Below are 19,987 nucleotides of genomic sequence, written 5' to 3'. Positions count from 1 at the left end.
ATGCCACGGCAAACTGGCTGACACTGACGGCGGCGGTGCACAAATGCTGCGCAGCTAGCGCCATTCGACGGCCAACACCGCGGTTCCTGGTGTGTCCGCTGTGCCGTGCGTGTGATCATTGCTTGTACAGCCCTCTCGCAGTGTCCGGAGCAAGTATGGTGGGTCTGACACACCGGTGTCAATGTGTTCTTTTTTCCATTTCCAGGAGTGTATATAGTTCCATTAGAAAAAAAAGACAATGTCAGTGTCTTATTTTGGCGTCAACAAACAATAAGTACTACTTGAGAACGTCAGGGAGATTCTCCATGTGATCCGCTGTAACTTGGTGAAACCGCACCTCGATAAATGTATCCATTCTGGATGTATTTGGCGTGACCTCACTTAGCTTTCTCATTCTGTATAGTTATTACTAAAGGTGCTGTGTTTCTTATCGCGGTCGATTGTGTTCATCTACATCATTCTATATCTACTATGCAAATCACACGTAAGTGTCTGGCAGAGGGTTCATCGAACCACCTTCACAATAATTCTCTGTTATTCCAAAATCGAACAGTGCGTGGAAAAAACGAACCCCCGTATCTTTCCGTGCGAGCTCTGATATCCCTTACTTTATTGCAATGATCGTTTCTCTCTATGTAGGTCGGCATCAGCAACATATCTTCGCATTGCGTGGAGAAAGCTGGTGATTGAAATTTCGTGAGAAGATTTCGCCGCAACGGAAAACGCCTTTGTTTTAATGATGCCCACCCCAAATCCTGTGTCATGTCAGTGACAGTCTCTCCCCTATTTATCGATAATACAGAAACTGCTGCGCTTCTTTGAACTTTCTCGATGTACTCAGTCAGTCCTATGTGGTAAGGACCCCACGCGGCGCAGCAGTACTCTAAAAGAGCACGGACAAGCGTAGTGTAGCCAGTCTCTTTAGTAGATCTGTTGCACTTTGTAAGTATCCTGCCAATAAACCGCAGTCTTCGATTCGCCTTCCGCACAACATTTTCTGTGTCTTCCTTCCAATTTATCTTGCTCGTAATTGTATTCCTAGGTACTTAGTTGAATTTACGGCCTTTACATTTGACTGACTTATCATGTAACTGAAGTTTAATGGATTCTTTTTAGCACCCATACGGATGGCGTCATACTTTTCAGTAAGTATGGTTAACTGTCAATTTTCGCATCATACAGATACCTTTTCTAAATCGTTTTGCAGTTTCTTTTGGTCTTCTCATAACTTTACTAGAAGATAAACGACAGCATAATCAGGAAACAACCTAAGACGACTGCTCAGATTGTCTCATAAATCGTTTATGTAGATAAGGAACAGCAGAAGGCCTATACCTTGGGAAATGCCAGAAATTTCTTCCCTTTTAGTCGGTCAGTTACTACGAACTGTGACCTGTTTGACAGGAAATCACGAATCCAGTCACATAACAGACGATATTCCATAAGCACGCAATTTCACTTCAAGCCGCTTGTGCGGTACAGTGTCAAAAGCCTTCTGGAAATCGAGATATACGGAATCAATTTGAAACCCTTGTCAATAGCAGTCAACACTTCGTGTGAGTAAAGAGTAGTTGCGTTTCAAAAGAACGATGTTTTCTATATCCGTGCTGTCTGTCTGTCAATAGACCGTTAGAACGCAATATACGATCCAAAATCCTGCTGCATATCGACGTCAGTGACATGGGTCTGTAATTTAGTGGATTACTCCTATTGCCTTTCGTGAATACCTGTATGACCCGCAAAACTATCGAGTCTATGGTTAGAGATCTTGCGTCAAACGAGCGGCTGTATATGATCGGTAGGTATGGAGCCACTGCATCAAAAATTGGCTATGAGCACTATGCGACTGAACTTCTGAGGTCATCAATCCCCTAGAATTTATAACTACTTAAACCTAACTAACTTAAGGACATCACACACATCAATGCCCGAGGCAGGATTCGAACCTGCGACCGTAGCGGTCGCTCGGCTCCAGACTGTAGCTCCTAGAACCGCATGGCCACTCCGGCGGGCCTATTGCATCAGCATACTCTGAAAGGAACCTAATTGGTACACAGTCTGGACCGGAATACTTGCTTTTTTTAAGTGATTTAAGTTGCTTCACTACTCGGAGGACATCTGCTTTTACGTTGCTGTGTGAAATCTGCCGTCAGCCACAACCCTGTCCGTGGTGAGAACTGATGCCTGAGAGGTAATGTCTAAAACTTTGTGTTCTACGCACACTCTTGACATTGGGATGTCGGAATATTGAACTGTTTAACGATATCCGAAATAAAGTGTTGCATGCCTCTAGCTCCGACTACCATTCCGCGTTCAAAGTCTGTTAATTCCTGTCACGCGGTCGTAATAAATCGGACCCGTTTCCACGTGAATCACCCGAGTACACAAAGACAGTTCCTACAGTCCACTGCGCTTTTATGTTGTTACTGTGTTAAATCCGCAGTTCAGTGCAGTTGCAGACAATGATTGCTAGAAATTGAGAGAATTCAGTAGTGACTAAAAATTCACTGCCCAGATTACCGGAGGGAGCAAGCCCCCCCCCCCCCCCCCTATTGCACTCCCACCCCTTCTTGCGGACACCATAGTATAGAAGGAAGCAGGCACTTGGTGTCATCGCTCTGTATGTAATAAGCCTGTTCCGCCATTCCGGTGAACGACAGGTAGTTAACTGTTTCCGACGAAGCGCACCGCCCCTGCTGCTTTCGCAGTTTACCCTCGGAATGCGTACGACCTCTCCGAAGTTTCCACCGCAGTGTCTTCCTTCCCGGCGTCTCCGAAGAATCCAATTACGGGTCGTTGTTTGTAAAGGGAGACATAGCGCGGCGCCATTTGAAACAGATATCTCGGACCGTCTGCAGCTAGCGAGCGGCCGGTTGGTATTTTTCTTGTAACGGCTTAAGCCGTACGTCCAGGAAAAGCCGAAAGACGCGACGGGGACGGCAAAAAGAAAGAACGCTGATTCGGTCTTTTGTGGGGGTTGGAGAACCCTTTGTGTGGTGCACCCTTTGTGCGCGGTCTTTGTCCTGTCGTGATTTACTGGCGCGACACCGTTAGGCGGAAGGGGTCAGCGACGGTAGCTAGCTTTTTAGCACAGTGGGGGTTGGTGGGCGAGGGGGTGGCGGGGGTGGGTTGCTGACTGCCCCGCGGGCGTTGTCTGACGTCACACACAGGCGCGCTCAAGCTCACGCATACAATATTCTGACTCCCCCCCTGCGCCGTCGCCTGCTCTGGAATTTTGCAACACCACCCGACAGGGAGTGGCTAGGGACGTTTCAGTCTGTTGGAAAGAACTACATTTCTTTCGCAACGGAGACAGCAGTGACTGTTGAAATCCATTTTTTAAATGGCTTTTGCTCCTCCATCACATATAACTTCAGCAAGAAATTGACGGTTTCGGCCTTCACCACCTGTCTTCAGGTCTACAATAATGAAAACAAGTTTCAAATTTAAAAGTGAGGCTACACAAATTACGTCAAAATAAAGTCGCCTAAAATTTTTTTAAGTCATGCCATAAGACAGAAGCAGTAAATCATTACTAAACACTATGATAAAACCACACTGCCAACTGAGCTGAGCGACGATCGTCATCCATATACAAATGAAACCACTCGAGAGACATGCATCTAAGTACTCATGTGGTTTTCAGTTACATTAACATGTTGTTCTTGTGGTCTTCAGTCAGAAGAATGGCTCGATGCGGTCCTCTCTGCTAGTGTATCCCGAGAAAGCCCCTTTACCTCTGCTTAACTTCCGGAGCCTACAGCCTTTTAAACGCGCTTACTGTCTTCAAGCTCTGGTCCCCTACAGTTTTTACGCCCCACACGCTGTTGCTTTACATAAACCTAATTTTCTTCATATTTCATAATTTGTCCCGTCAACAAATTTTCCCATAAATTTCTCCTTTCACCAGTTCCATTAAATTTCTCCTCATTTGTTATTCGATCCAATCATCTAAACTATAGCATTATTCTATTCTCTTCTTGTCTACTTATCGTCCACATTTCAGTTCTGTACAAGGATATTCTCCAGCCAAATACCGTCAGAAAATACTTCCTTTTAAATTCCTATTTTTTCTTGTTACTGTCAATGTAACCTATATATTCCCTCTAACTCATCAATTGACAGTTATACTACTACACAAATAGCAAAGTTCATGTACTACATTTAGTTTCTTATTTCCTAATTCCCTCAGCACTACCTCACCTAATTCGATTACGCTTCATTATCCTTTTTAGGGTTCCGTACACAATCGGTAAAAACGGAACCCTCCAAGGACCACTTTGTTGTCCGTCTGTCTGTCAGTCTGTATGTATGTATGTATGTATGTATGTACCGTATGTATGTCCATTCAACTTTTCGGAACAACTTTTCTCATTAATCGGTAGACATATGTGACTGAAATTTTCGCCACTTACTAAGGTCTATGGTCCTTTGGTAATCTAAGAACTTGAATCTTCTAAGTCAATGCAGACAAAATGTACGGCCATTTATGTCACCTATTTTAATACTCGCAAACTCACTCGTTTAAAACTTATGGGTACTTCCCCTGGACGTAGAATCATGTAATTTGACAGGACGAAAGGTTTCACACGGCAGCCAAAGGAAAAAATCCGAAAATTACTGATTTGTAACCATACCACACGAATTTCTTTTTTGCCATTTGTTATCAGACTCCTTGTCTGTCCGTCAGTGTGTTAATACCCCTACTTCTTAGAAATGGGTAGGTATATGAAATGTCACGTATTAAGATCTAGGGACCCTTGGCGATGTAAAGAAGTGAAGCTTCTAAGCCAGTCCACCAAAAGATGCGCCCATTATTGTCACATATGTTGATACTCTCAAACTCACTCATTAAAATCTTACGGGTACTTCAACTTGACGTAGAATCATGAAATTTGGCAAGAAGATAGGTTTCACAGCACAAATAAAGAAAAAGATCGAAAAATTGTAAATTTTTAATTATCTCGAAAATCCTGTAATACCTCGGATCGGTATGTGCCAGTATCGATGTCGATAACAGGCAATAATCGATTTTTCGGAATGTATGGACAAACCACGTATACGACTGCGTTTGTACTGAACACTCAGTGCGAGTGTCCTAGTCCCACTGGCATATTTCTTTCTAAGGCGCTATCCATTCCGTTCAGTTCTTCTTACACAACCTTTACTGCCTCTGACAGAATTACAATGTCATCAGCAAACTTCGAAGTTTTTATTTTTTCTACCAGCAGTTCGATTCCCTTTCTCTTAGTCTATGTTTCTTCTACAGGTCGCTCAATAATATACATATTGAAACACCATCGGGATTAGGCTACAACCTTGTCTCATCCCCTTCTCGACTATGTCCTCTCTTCCATGTCCTTCGATCTCGTAACTGCAGACTGGTTTCTGCGCCGGCCGGAGTATCCGTGCGGTTCTAGGCGCTATAGTCTGGAACCGAGCGACCGCGAATCCTGCCTCGGGCATGGATGTGTGTGATGTCCTTAGGTTACTTGGGTTTAAGTAGTTTTAAGTTATAGGGGACTGATGACCTCAGAAGTTAAGTCCCATAGTGCTCAGAGCCATTTGAACCATTTTGAACTGGTTTCTGTACAAGTTGTAAATAACATTACTCTTGCTGTATTTGGTCTCAGCTACCCACATAATTTCAATGACTGCAGTCCAGTCAACATTGTCAAAGGCTTTCTCGATATCTACAACTACTGTAAGCGTAGGTTGGACTTCCTTCGACCTACCGTCTACGTTAGGCCTTACGCTCTGCATAGCCTCGCGTGTTCCTGCACTTCTCCAGAACTCAAATTGATCTTCCGTATGGTCGGCTTCTACTAGTTTCTCTGTTCGGCTATAAACAATTTGTGTCAATATCTTGCACTGACATACTGAAACAATATTTAAAAGCATATGCATATGAATTTTTCTCAAGATAATCCGTAAAAGTGAATTTTTAAAAGTCTGAAATATAGGTGTCTTTTGTGTTACAAGTTCTGTGACGTAAATGTATCTGAAACGTGAAAAACCGCTGATTTCAGACAAATTTAACGGAATTTTGTAGTTTAACTTGACCAAAAATAATTATGTACACACTTTCAAATTTTAGGTCAGTAAGTATTGTATATATGCCAACGGCCTTGGCGCAGTGGTAACACCGGTTCCCGTCAGATCACCGAAGTTAAGCGCTGTCGGGCTGGGCTAGCACTTGGATGGGTGACCATCCGGTCTGCCGAGCGCTGTTGGCAAGCGGGGTGCACTCAGCCCTTGTGAGGCAAACTGAGGAGCTACTCGATTGAGAAGCAGCGGCTCCGGTCCCGGAAACTGACATACGGCCGGGAGAGCGGTGTGCTGACCACATGCCCCTCCATATCCGCATCCAGTGACACCTATGGGCTGAGGATGACACGGCGGCCGGTCGCTACCGCTGGCCCTTCATTGCCTGTTCGGGAGGATTTTAGTTTATTTAAGTATTGTATATGAATAGCACATGGATAGTTTAGTATGACATGACTGTATTTTACAAGATTTTATTTTCATGTAACGTGTATGACTTCACTTTCAATTTTTATATCTTTATTATTGTCTTGCAGATCTGACTACGATGAAGGTGAAAACCGGAAATTTCTTGTTCAAATTACACTGGGTAACACAAAAATTTAAGAAAGGAGAAAACCAAATGAAAGTTCAAGGTTTCAGTGGTTATCTGACGTTCTTTCAGTGACTGCAATACCACGTTACTTCGCAGTATGAGCGGTCTTATCAGTTATCAGTATGACGTTGCACCCCTGTGGTCTTGGTTGTAAAGGGTGCCATAAAGCCGTTGTACCCCCGAGAGAAGCCAGTCCACTGTCAAAAGTAGTCCTTGATATTATGAACTCTGTCTGTGGGACAGAGTTGACTTCCAGAGTGGTCCACACAAGTTCTATAGGGCACACATCGATGAATGTTGCTGACCACAAGAATACCTCAACATCATGCAGACAGTTCATAGCGCCAGGGGCAAGTATGGACGAGCATTGTCCTGCTGAAAAATGGCACCGCTATCTTGTCGCAAGAGAAATAACACACGAGGGCGCAGGATGTCCATGATGTAAAGTTGCGCTACCAGAGTTCCCTCCATCGCTAATAGCCGCACTACTGCTGATGTGAAAGGACTACACTGCGCTTGTTGCACAGTACTGCGATCACTGGGGAAGAGAATGCCTGCCCACACTTTCTGATGGACTCCAACATCGGGACACTGTTATTCCATAAATCAGATGCTGATAGCGTTGCCTCACACGTGTACGTGGCATCCCCGTGACCTTCACTGTGGTCCCGCAACATGTGACGCCGTTTACTCCCCATATACACCCAACTAAGCTTGGTAAGAATACCTGACGCAAAGAACTACAGTTTTAATCATTTTCATACCCACTGATGCCTTGTACGTGTATAACCATTTTTCCTCAGCCAACATTTATGTCATTATGTCCGATAACAAACCATTTAAAAACAGATAACAGATTCGGGGTGCGACTGTGCATGACTTTTTTTTCCTTTTAATAGATGCTCGTTCACTTCATCTGGTGCTATGTCTCTCGTCACCTTCGCAATACCATCATCCTTACCAAAATACTCGAGTCTGACTACTTCATTTCGCTATAGTTGAGGTTCTGAAACAGTGAGAGAGGGTATTGGAGGAAGGTCGGTGCCACGGTTCCTGTGTCAAGATGGGAGGGTATGCGAAGGTCTTCTCAGCATGATGCGTTCATATAATTCAGAACTACAGTTATTCTTGTAACATAAAACCTATTACATGTGTCACACAAAACTATTATTTTTATTTTTTTTAATTTTTTTTTTTTTTTTTTTTTTTTACGAAACACGTCAACATGACGACGGACGGCCATATTTCTTCTTTTTCGTGGCGCAATATAAAAAATTATTATAGATTTAACATCTTACAGTGTCTGCACCTATTACCGTTCCACTCAATCTTACACTCGGATCATGCGGCAGATGACTATTGTTTACAGCTGTTCGGGCGTCATAAATTATTAGTCAACTTGTAATAAAATCTTACTGCTTAACCAACCGCGTCACTTTTCCACTCCCGGCTAAGTCCCAGGTTTATTTTTGGCACTCAGGGTTTTACCATCTGGAACAGAACCACGCGATAAGTCAGTTCTCGGGTTGAAAACTTATTTACTTAGAAATGACTATGATAAATCCGTAGCATCTTAATACATTAACCTGTGAACGACAAGCTTCCAGTGCTATTAAACATCCTGGTTGAATTCCCAGACAAACCCTGACTATCTAAGATGCACTTATTTTTAGTTGCACGATTGAAAAAAATAAGACATATACTCTGGGGTTTAGTTCCAATTTCAAACTGTAGATTCTTCTTGTATGACTGTGCGAGTTGATTCTGAGATTGGAAGAAGGAAAATACGCACCATTTCTTGAAGCACTATATCATTCACACGATTTCTGAACTGAGGATGATTTGCTCAATGAGCGTATTGTAGCAAATAAGTTTATCTTGGTCAGAACACGTATAAAGTGTCGTCCAAAATGTGGGAACGCTCCAGTGTCACCTGTTAAATTTTTCGTATATATCTAGGTACTATTTCTATGGTGAACAGACACAATGACGAATTCTCACTGACTTCTCTGTACACATGTTATATTTATTATTTTATTGGTGTGGTTCCAAATACTGAGCACTGAACACCCAATAAACTCAGTTGTTTGTTGCATATTTTCTCCTGTGTCAGGCTTGTCCCGAGGCTTTATCGTAACATATGTCCTGCCGACCAGTCATCCTGTCCTTCCTTCTTCTCAGTGTTTTCCACTTATTCCTGGCCTCGCCAATTCGGCGAAGAACCTTTTCATTCCTCAACTAATCAACATACCCAGTTTTCAACCTCCTCCTACATTGTTGTTGTTGTGGTCTTCAGTCCTCAGACTGGTTCGATGCAGCTCTCCATGCTACTCTATCCCGTACAAGCTTCTTCATCTCCCAGTACCTACTGCAGCCTACATCCTTCTGAATTTGCTTAGTGTATTCATCTCTTGGTCTCCCTCTACGATTTTTACCCTCCACGCTGCCCTCCAATACTAAACTGGTGATCCCTTGATGCCTTAGAACATGTCCTACCAACCGATACCTTCTTCTAGTCAAGTTTTTCCTCAAACTCCTCCGCAATTCTGTTCAATACCTCCTCGTTAGTTATGTGATGTACCCATCTAACCTTCAGCATTTCGAAAGCTTTTATTCTCTTCTTGTCCGAACTATTTATCATCCATGATCACTTCCATACATGGCTACACTCCATACAAATACTTTCAGACTTCCTGACACTTAAATCTATACTCGATGTTAACAAGTTTCTCTTCTTCAGAAACGCTTTCCTTGCCATTGCCAGTCTACATTTTATCTCCTCTCTACTTCGACCATCATCAGTTATTTTACTCCCTAAATAGCAAAACTCCTTTACTACTTTAAGTGTCTCATTTCCTAATCTAATTCCCTCAGCATCACCCGACTACATTCCATTATCCTCGTTTTGCTTTTGTTGATGTTCATCTTATAACCTCCTTTCAAGACAATCTTAATCCCTTCAATTCTCTCCTTTCGTCGTTTTCTCACAGTCCATGATTCATGTCCTAAGAATCCTGTGCTACTGACGTACGTTCTCAGAAATTCCTTCCAACTCAAGGCTTATGTTTAATACCAGTAAACCTCTTTTAGCACGGAATGTCATCTTTCCACTGCCAGTGTACCTTTTATATCTTTCGTGCTTCACCAGCCATGTTTTGTTTTGGGGAATTTCTTCACGTCGTTTAGTACGTCGTCCCCAATTATTATGTCAAGTTTAATGCTACTTTCTGTTTCTGGTAATCCTCATAACTTCTGTCTTTCTTTGGCTTACTCTCAGACCATATTCTGTACTCATTAGATTGCTCATTCCATTCGATAGGCCCTAAATACTTCCCCAATTCGCGCAGTCCATATTCTGTTCTTATTAGACGATTCCATTCAACAGCTCCTGTGATTCTTCACCCCTTTGATGAGGACAGAGTCGCCCCACTGATTCTTCCTTTCTTTTCGTCATTGCTTCATCGATGTACATGTTGAACAGATACAAGTCGTTTCCAACTCATTGTTACCTCTTGGTTCTTGCGTATCTACAGTTGACTACAAAGTATTACTTGTAAGGAACTATAGCAGTTTTTTTTTAAAAAAAATGGTTCAAATGGCTCTGAGCACTATGGGACTTTACATCTATGGTCATCAGTCCCCTAGAACTTAGAACTACTTAAACCTAACTAACCTAAGGACAGCACACAACACCCAGTCATCACGAGGAGTTTTTTTTTTTCAATTGGTAGCTTAAATCGTGAAATTTTCATGCTTAAACGTGTAGATGTGCTCTGGCAGGTTCTGTTACGAATTTCAACCACGGTTCGTGTTTCAAAAAAACCGTCACACTGGAGATTATTTGTTCGCTAGTTCTTGGATGATACCTAGCCAGCCAGATGGATTTTTAGACACGGTCCAACACCATGGTCACCACACTGACCAGACGTAACCGCTCTTAATTGTTTTTGTGGGGTTACAGTAAGGATAAATTGTTCAGCTCACCCGTTCCTGATGTGCAAACCTGTTATTACGACACGAATACGGGATGTTACATAGGCTACGACGGAACAAATGTTGGCGGTGATGGTTCAAATGGCTCTCAGCACTATGGGACTTAACATCTGAGGTCATCAGTCCCCGAGACTTAGAACTACTTAAACCTAACTAACGTAAGGACATCACATACATCCGTCCCCGAGGCAGGATTTGAACCTGCGACCGTAGCAGAACCGCGGTTCCGGACTGAAGCACCTAGAACCGCTCGGCCACAGCGGCCGATTGGCGGTAATGAGAAGAGAAAATTGAGTAGGGGAGAGTATTCCACCGCGGAACACTTTTCTCACTTTCGCCTCCAATTACCCTTATAATGATGTTTAATACACACTATGTGATCAAAAGTATCCGGACACCCCCCCCCCCCCCCCAAAAAAAAAAAAAACCAACGTTTTCATATTAGGTGCGTTGTGCTGTCACCTACTGCCAGGTACTCCGTATCAGCGACCTCAGTAGTCATTAGACATCATGAGAGAGCAGAATGGGCTCTCCGCGGAACTCACGGACTTCGAACGTGGTCAGGTGCTCGAGTGTCGCTTGTGTCATACGTCTGTACGCGAGATTTCCGCACTCCTAAAAATCACTCGGTCCACTGTTTCCGACGTGATAGTGAAGTGGAAACGTGAAGGGACACGTACAGCACAAAAGCGTACAGGCCGACCACGTCTGTTGTCTGACAGAGACCGTCGACAGTTGAAGAGGGTCGTAATTTGTAATAGGCACCTCGCTTGGTGTAAGGAGCGCAAGCATTGGTAGACTAAATTGTGGAAAAACGTTGCGTGGAGTGAAGAATCATGGTACAGATTGTGCCGATCCGAGGGGAGGGCGGGATGTGGATATGGCGAATGCCCCGTGTACGTCATCTGCCAGCGTGTATGGTGCCAACAGTAAAATTCGGCGGTGGTGTTGTGGTGTGGTTGTACTTTTAATGTAGGGGGCTTGCACCTCTCGTTATTTTGCGTGGCACTGTCACAGCACAGACCTACATTGATGTTTTAAGCACCTTCTTGCTTCCCACTGTTGAAGAGCAATTCGGGGATGGCGATTGCATCTTTCAACATGATCGAGCACCTGTTCGTAATGCATGGCTGTGGCGGAGTGGTTACGCGACAATAACGTCCTTTTAATGGACTGGCCTGCGCAGAGTCCTAATCTGAATGCTATAGAACACCTTTCGGTTGTTTTGGAACGCCAGGCCTCACTGCACCGACCGACATCGATACCTCTCCTCAGTGCAGCACTCCGTGAAGAATGGGCTGCCATTCCTCAAGAAACCTTCGAGCACCTGACTGAACGTATGCCTGCGAGAGTGGAATCCGTCATCAAGGCTAAGGGTGTGCCAACCCCATACTGAATTCCAGCATTAGCGATGGAGGGCGCTACGAACTTGTAAGTCATTTTCGGCCGAGTGTCCGGATACTTTTGACCACATAGTGTATTCTCTTGTAGTGTCTTTAAACGAGAGTATTCCTGTTTTGTGTGCTCCCGTCATTTTTTCGAAACTGCAAACATTACTTCCGGAAACTAAACTTTCTCCGACTATGATAACATGCTCCAAGGTATGAGTTGGTCATACACTCGGGAACAAATATTCTACTGCAATTTAAAATCGTTGCAGTGGATAAAATGTTGTTGGTGCTGTATTCAATCGTCTATATGTTGCATTATTACTGTACTACGCACCAGTGATTAGTAAGTGAAATCAAATCAAGTACAAATATTATCGACAACCAATTACAAGTTAAATGTATTTTGAAATAGCCGCTTTTGAAATTTAGTACAAATTTCCAATATGGAAACTTGTAAAACTGTGAAGACATTAGAGAAACTCAGTTCATTTTCAAAAATCACGTGTTTCCTCGTAAAAGACCTTCTTCTCTTTCAAAGTACAAGATGAAGCACGACCGATGAAGAATGGTTTAACTGTCCCCACGATATACAACTAGTTTTAAAAAATATACAGGATTTTACTTGCCGTAGAAACATGCATGTAACCAAAAAATTAACATCATCTTTTGATCAGCTTTAACATAGAGGAAGGTTGCTATCGATGGACCACCAAAATAATATGTGTAATAAAACCCTCGTATATTGTAGTAAGTTCTTCATTTGTGTGGCCATTGTGTCTGTTGTTGCTCTATAACTCTTGAGGGTATTTTTTGTTCTGTCGATGCAACTGCAAAATGCGTCATTTTTATCACCAGACACGTTTCGCTTTATTGAGATAAAGCATCATCAGTGGTAGTGATTTTCGGTGATTTCTCTCTTCGATGTGATAGCAGACGGCATTTCCCGATATAAGCGAGAAATCAACCGAAAATCACCATTATTGATGATACTTTACTTCAATAAAGCGAAACGCATCTGGTGAAAAAATCACGCATTTTGTAACTGCATCGACAGAACAAAAATACCGTCAAGAATTGTCGTAAGTATTTTATTTTCAGTCTAACTTGAACATTATCTTTTGCATGTTTTTGTAAGTCTTAAACGATCCATTGCCTTGGAACGGCATAGTCTCATAACACGGAAGTTACGACAAGAAATTACACAATCCAGTACGTTAACGAAAGTAGAAAGCGGTTCCTGCGGTCTTCGATTAGTGCATGTGACGTCAAAATGACGTCACGTTTGCACGAAGTCGTGTGAACTGTAGGTTCCCTTTCCCCCCTCCTCCCCCATCCCTCCCGTTCCACGACACTTTACTTCAATGTCTAGAATTCAAAATATTTACAAGTGCTGCGCAGAGCACAACCACATGTCTCATGGCAATAAAAGCTCTAGAAAACGCCGGAAACTGCTTATGGCGATCTCAAGTGCGAAGTCATTCATGGGATTTTAAAATCGGGCACTTGGATGAATAATCGACGAAGAATAGTCAGGTGTTCCTAGGTACAACACTACCACCTGGCCTAGACGTTCTAGAACAACGAGGTGCATTCTTAGAAAGGTATGAGTTACGCTAACATTTGCAACAAAGTACATACCTGTATGTGACAGAGTTACTTACAATTTTTTTTAGTCAGGGAAGGAGCTTATGCTCACCCTACTATATTTCTTGTATTTCCTCATACCCTAAGACTTGGAGAAGCATATAATAATTCCTGTCCCAAAGAAATCAGGTATTGACAGGTGTGAAAATTACCGGTCTGTCAGTTTAACAAGTCACGCCAGCAAAAAACTAACAGGAATTCTTTACAGACGAATGGAAAAATTGCTAGATGCATACCTCAGGGAAGATCAGTTTGTAGAAATTTTGGAACACGCGAGGCAATACTGGCCGCACGACTCATCTTAGAAAATAGATTAAGGAGAGGCAAACCTACGTTTCTAGCATTTGTAGACATAGAGAAAGCTTTTAACAACGCTGACTTTCAAATTCTGAAGGTGGCAGGGGTAAAATACAGAGAGGGTAAGGCTATCTACAATTTGTACAGAAACCAGATGGCAGTGGCCGGCCGGTGTGGCCATGCGGTTAAAGGCGCTTCAGTCTGGAACCACGTGACCACTACGGTCGCAGGTTCGAATCCTGCCTCGGGCATGGATGTGTGTGATGTCCTTAGGTTAGTTAGGTTTAATTAGTTCTAAGTTCTAGGCGACTGATGACCTAAGAAGTTAAGTCGCATAGTGCTCAGAGCCAAACCAGATGGCAGAGTCGAGGGGCACGAAACGGAAGCATTACTTGATAAGGGAGACAGACAGGGTTTTAGTCTGTCCCCGGTGTTATTGAAGCAGGAAAGGAAACAAAAGAAATATTTGGGGTAGGTGGAGGAGATCGGTGTTTAACGTCCCGTCGACATTGAGGTCATTAGAGACGGAGCACAAGCTCGGGTTACGGAAGCATTGGGAAGGAAATCGGCCGTGCCCTTTCAAAGGAATCATCCCGGCATTTACCTGAAACGATTTAGGGAAATCACGATGACCGGAGACGGGTTTGAACTGTCGTCCTCCCGAAAGCGAGTCCAGTGTGTTAACCACTGCGCCACCCCACTCGGTATAATTGGAGAAGGACTTAAAATCCATGGAGAACAAATAATAACGTTGAGGTTTGCCATCGACAGCAAAAGACCTGAAAAAGCAATTGAACGAAATGGACAACATCGAAAGAAGCAAAACGAGGATAATGGAATGTAGTCTAATCAAATCAGGTGATGCTGAGGAAATTAGATTAGGAAATGAGATGATGGTCGAAGTAGAGAGGATATAAAATGTAGACTGGCCATGGCCAGGAAAGCTTTTCTGAAGAAGGAAAATTTGTTAACGTCGAGAATAGATTTAAGTGTAAGGAAGTCGTTTCTGAAAGTATTTCTATGGAGTGTAGCCATGTATGGAAGTGAAACGTGGACGATAAATACCTTTAGACAAGAAGAGAATAGAAACCTTTCAAATGTTGTGCTACAGAAGAATGGTCAAGATTTAATGGGTAGATCACGTAACTATTGAGGAAATACTGAACAGAACTGGAGAGAAGTTTGTGGCACAACCTAACTAGAAGAAGGAATCGGTTCATAGGACACGTTTGAGGCATCGAGGAATGGAGGGAAGCGTGAAGGATAAAAATCGTAGAGGGAGACCACGAGACGAATACAGTAAGCAGATTCAGAGGGTTGCAAGTTGCATTAGTTACTCGGAGATGAAATAGCTTGCACAGGATCGAGTAGAATGGACAGCTGCATCAGAATAGTCTCTGGACTGAAGACAACAACAACAACAACACCATTTCCTTACAGCTATACTGGCACTCTATTTACGTACAACGTTTCTTTAGGTTTTGCTGCCGCTACAGACCTCGGAGGAGTGTGGCGGTAGTCGCAACCCTAGCGATGGCCTGGTGGGAGGATGGCGAGCCTCGAGTGCAGGCGGGTTTGTCTCCCGCTGTGTGACCGCAACTCCACCCCCCGTGGAAGGCAGCTGGACGCCCCCGCACCCCTGCCGCGAGCAGAGGTGGACATCGCCGCTACCGGTCACGGACGACGCAAGACATGCGATCTTCAGCCACAGTCCACAGGTGCCTGTGTCCACGTCACGTCGCCTCAACAGGTTAGTAGCAACGCTGCTGTTTCTACTCTTCGTGTACGACAGTATTCCGCTTTCATTATCGTTATCGGGGTCGTGCACTTGTCTCTCTGAGGCCAGGTGCCAACTAGCAGTGACACAGCTGTCAGTGGAGTACTGGTGGCGAAGCTACATGAAGAAACACTTGATTTTCGGTCGCCAGTTTCTACCGTGACACTATAAACACTTGACAACATAATCTGAACGAAGCTACTTCCTGATATTCTAGCCATACCCGAAACGCGTACATAACTAGAGTTTTTATAGTAAGTGGACTCTTGTTACTAGCTGCCTAGTCGGTGAATAAGGACGTCCTCAACTATTGATGTAGTGATCGCAGGCCTACTGTTCTATTTTACATCGCAAGGTTCCGTAGTAATCAATATTCAGAATTTAAGAAATATCAGTCTTATTACCACAGTAGCGACCTATTATCTCATTGCCATACGGTTAAAGGGGTGAATGGAGCATACTTGCAGTTGCATGTAGCCTGTCTAAAGCGTTTCCATTGACAACAAAAATTTAACCTCCGGTATTTCCAACTGGCCGAATTTAGAAGTTTAAAATACTGTCATCTACTCACTAAGAGATAAACTCTTCAGTTAAGCTCTTATCACAATAAGTCAAACATAATAATCAGAAATATGCCTCCAGGCAGCATTAACTCATGGCGCGCAAATTATCCAGACTATTTTGACGCTGTGATTGAGCGCGAGAGCACTTTCTCGTAGATGCCCCCTACAAGACAATGACAAAAAAGGTTAACAGATTACCACATTTCCGCTGTTCAGGCAGTAAACCAACAGCATCAGGTATGACGTTTTGGGTTATTACTGTCTGCTAGTAACTGTATTCGCAGTACATTTTTCCAACAGTATGCGCATATACTAATTAGCGTTCCTGCAAAATTAAATCACTCTATGAGACACAAATCGGAAAATACGAGTTTTATACGTGGGAATTTGATTATTTAAAGAATCGGCAGTGACAATTGGGGGGTGGGGGGGGGGGCTTTACTGGTGACATGAAACAGAAGTTCGTGGCAGCAGTACAGACGCAATCAAGGTGGGGAAGATATTGAGTGGTCAAAGGAACCAAAAAGCATAGATACATTTCAGTGTGAATACCTCCGCAGTAGGTGGTAGCACAATACACCTAATATGAGAAACGTATGTAGTTGGGGGTGTCCAGATACTTTCGATCACATAGTGTGCAAACAGCTATTTACAAAATGTTTGAAACATAATATTTTAACGATGACAACCGTTTATAATATGTAGAATTTTATGCTCTTTTGCATGCAGTTCAGTGTGAAATGAAGATGTTTTACAACGAAAATATGTTAAATACCTGAAGATGACAGCAATGACTGTGAAACCGGGGGTCTGAAATAAGGAAACTTTTTATTCGATCTTGGCTTCTGAATGATTTTTAAAAATTCAAACAGATCGCCCTTCAATACTCTGAAAATGAGAAAATTCAAACCAATTTAAATACGCAACTACAAACACACAAACAACGTAGGAGAAAGGAAAAATCACATGCAGCACTGCCTACACACTGTCTACTTCCACGTAAAAGGCAGATACACAATTTGATCAAAAGTATCCGCACAAAAATGGTTCAAATGGCTCTGAGCACTATGGGACTCAACTGGTGAGGTCATTAGTCCCCTAGAACTTAAAACTAGTTAACTACTGAAGTCGCCAGCAGAAGGTGGCAGCACGATGCACCTAATATGAAGAACGTATGTTTTCCAGACTGTGCGGATACGCCGGCCGAAGTGGCCGTGCGGTTAAAGTTGCGGCAGTCTGGAACCGCGTGACCGCTACGGTCGCAGGTTCGAATCCTGCCTCGGACATGGATGTGTGTGATGTCCTTAGGTTAGTTGGGTTTAAGTAGTTCTAAGTTCTAGGCGACTGATGACCTCAGAAGTTAAGTCGCATAGTGCTCAGAGCCATTTTGAACCACACTCCTAAATATCCCCAGGTCCACTGCTTCCGATGTGATAGTGAAATGGAAACGTAAAGAGACACGTACAGCTCAAAAGCGTACAGGTCGACCTCGTCTGTTGAGTGACAGAGATTGTCGACAGTTGAGAGTGATAATGTCTAATGGGCAGACATCTAGCCAGACCGTCACACAGGAATTCCAAACTGCATCGGGATCCACTGCAAGTACTGTGGCAGTTAGGCGGGAGGTGAGGAAACTTGGATTTCATGGTCGAGTGGCTGCTCATAAGCCACACATAATGCTGATAAATGCCAAAAGACGCATCGCTTGGTGTAAGGAGCGTAAACATTGGACGATTGAACAGTGGACAAACGTTGTGATGAGTGACTAATCACGGTAAACAATGTGTCGATCCGATGACAGGGTGTGGGTATGGCGAATGCCCGATGAACGTCATCTGCCAGCGTGGGTAGAGTCAACAGTAAAATTCGGAGGCGGTGGTGTTATGGTGTGGTCGTGTTTTTCATGGAGGGGGATTGCACCCCTTGTTGTTTTGCGTGGCACTATCACAGCACAGGCCAACATCGATGTTTTATGCACCTTCTGGCTTTCCACTGTTGAACAGCAATTCAGGGATGGTGATTGCATCTTTCAACATGTTCATAATGCACGGCCTGTGGCGGAGTGGTTATACGACAACAACATCACTGTAATGGACTGGCCTGCACAGAGTCGTGACCTGAATCGTACAGAACACGATTTCAAAATGGTTCAAATGGCTCTTAGCAGTATGGGACTTTACTTCTGAGGTCATCAGTCCCCTAGAAGTTAGAACTACTTAAACCTAACTAACCTAAGGACATCACACACATCCATGCCCGGGGCAGGATTCGAACCTGCGACCGTAGCGGTAGCGCGGTTCCAGACTGTAGCGCCTAGAACCGCTCGGCCACTCCTGCCGGCTACGCCGACTTCGTGCAGGCCACACCGACCGATATCGATATCTCTCCTCAGTGCCACACTCCGAGAAGAATGGGCTGCCATTCCCTAAGAAACCTTCCAGCACCTAATTGAACGAATGACTGCGAGAGTGGAAGCTGTGATTAAGGCTAATGGAGGGCTAACACCATACTGAATTTCAGTATTAGCGACTGAGGGAACCACGAACTTGTAAGTCATTTTCAGCCACATACTTTTGATCACATAGTGTACGAATGAGAGGGCAAGATTGGCCCATGGATGTGTGTTTTCCGGACAAATTTTATTCTACCTCCCGTAGGAGTACGTGACACTCTTTCAGGCACCCTACATACAGTACATTGGGAACAGTAACGGTCCTATAACACACCGTTGGGCATCGACCGAAGTTACTATGAAGTCTCAAGATATTGTGAATAACGTACTGCATACTGTTTTGCTAGCAAAAACTGACAAAGCTGGTATGATATTCTGTACGCGGTACTTTTTTTCCATTAGATGACAGTGCGGAACTGTGTTGAATGGCTTTCAGGGCAGTCTCACGTTTTGTCGGGTAACAACAGCGAGTCATTTCCAAGGAACTGAAATCAGAACGTGGTACCCAGGGGAACCCGGTAGAGAGACACGAAGACGGAAAAGCCTCTAAGGTTGTAATTACTACTGTGAGACCAACTAACGGAGACGGCTAGTTTGGCCCGGCTCTCGGCGGTGCTTTTATGGCGTTTCCGACACGGCGACGGCGGCGCTGAGGTAGCAGCGTAGCGAGGCTGTACTACCGGCGGCCTCCGGTAAACACACAAGTCAGCCGGCGCGGCTGGACCTGGAGCTGGAGGTTGAGATAAGCGCCGGCGATACGACACACACACACACACACACACACACACACACACACACACACACACGCTGCCGCCACCTAAATCCGGCGGCTCCTGCCGGGCTTAGCTCAGGTCAGATAAGGCGCGCCGTCGCGGGCTGAGCTACCCTGTCGGGCGGACGTCTTTGTTCTGGCTCCGACTCCAGGAGTTGCTGCGCGGAATAAGAAAAGGAACATTAGCGAGAGATATATACAGGAAGATACCGGAAAGTGGGACGTTCACAGAGCTCTGAACTGTCGCGTCGCCGATGTAAGGAGGGAATTATTTCGGCACGTATCACGAATTGCCCAATGAAGTGCAGTCCAATTAGGCGGCGAAAGTTATGGAATGGCGACATGCACATCTACAGGTACAAAAGACCAGTCCACTGGCGGAGTTGTCATTTGTACTCAGGTGATTCGTGTGAAAACGTTTCCCACGTAATTATGGTCGCTCGGCACGAATTAACAGA

At 44.0% G+C, this 19,987-nt stretch overlaps 1 pseudogene; it reads left to right on the top strand.

Annotated features, from left to right (window-relative positions):
* The first annotated feature begins 6,118 nt into the window (after positions 1–6,118).
* On the top strand, positions 6,119–6,236 carry LOC124719321 (annotated as a pseudogene).
* Positions 6,237–19,987: the final 13,751 nt, after the last annotated feature.

Source organism: Schistocerca piceifrons, chromosome 10 (assembly GCF_021461385.2).
Source record: "Schistocerca piceifrons isolate TAMUIC-IGC-003096 chromosome 10, iqSchPice1.1, whole genome shotgun sequence".
Lineage (NCBI taxonomy): Eukaryota > Metazoa > Arthropoda > Insecta > Orthoptera > Acrididae > Schistocerca > Schistocerca piceifrons.
This window is presented reverse-complemented; position numbering and strand designations above follow the sequence as displayed.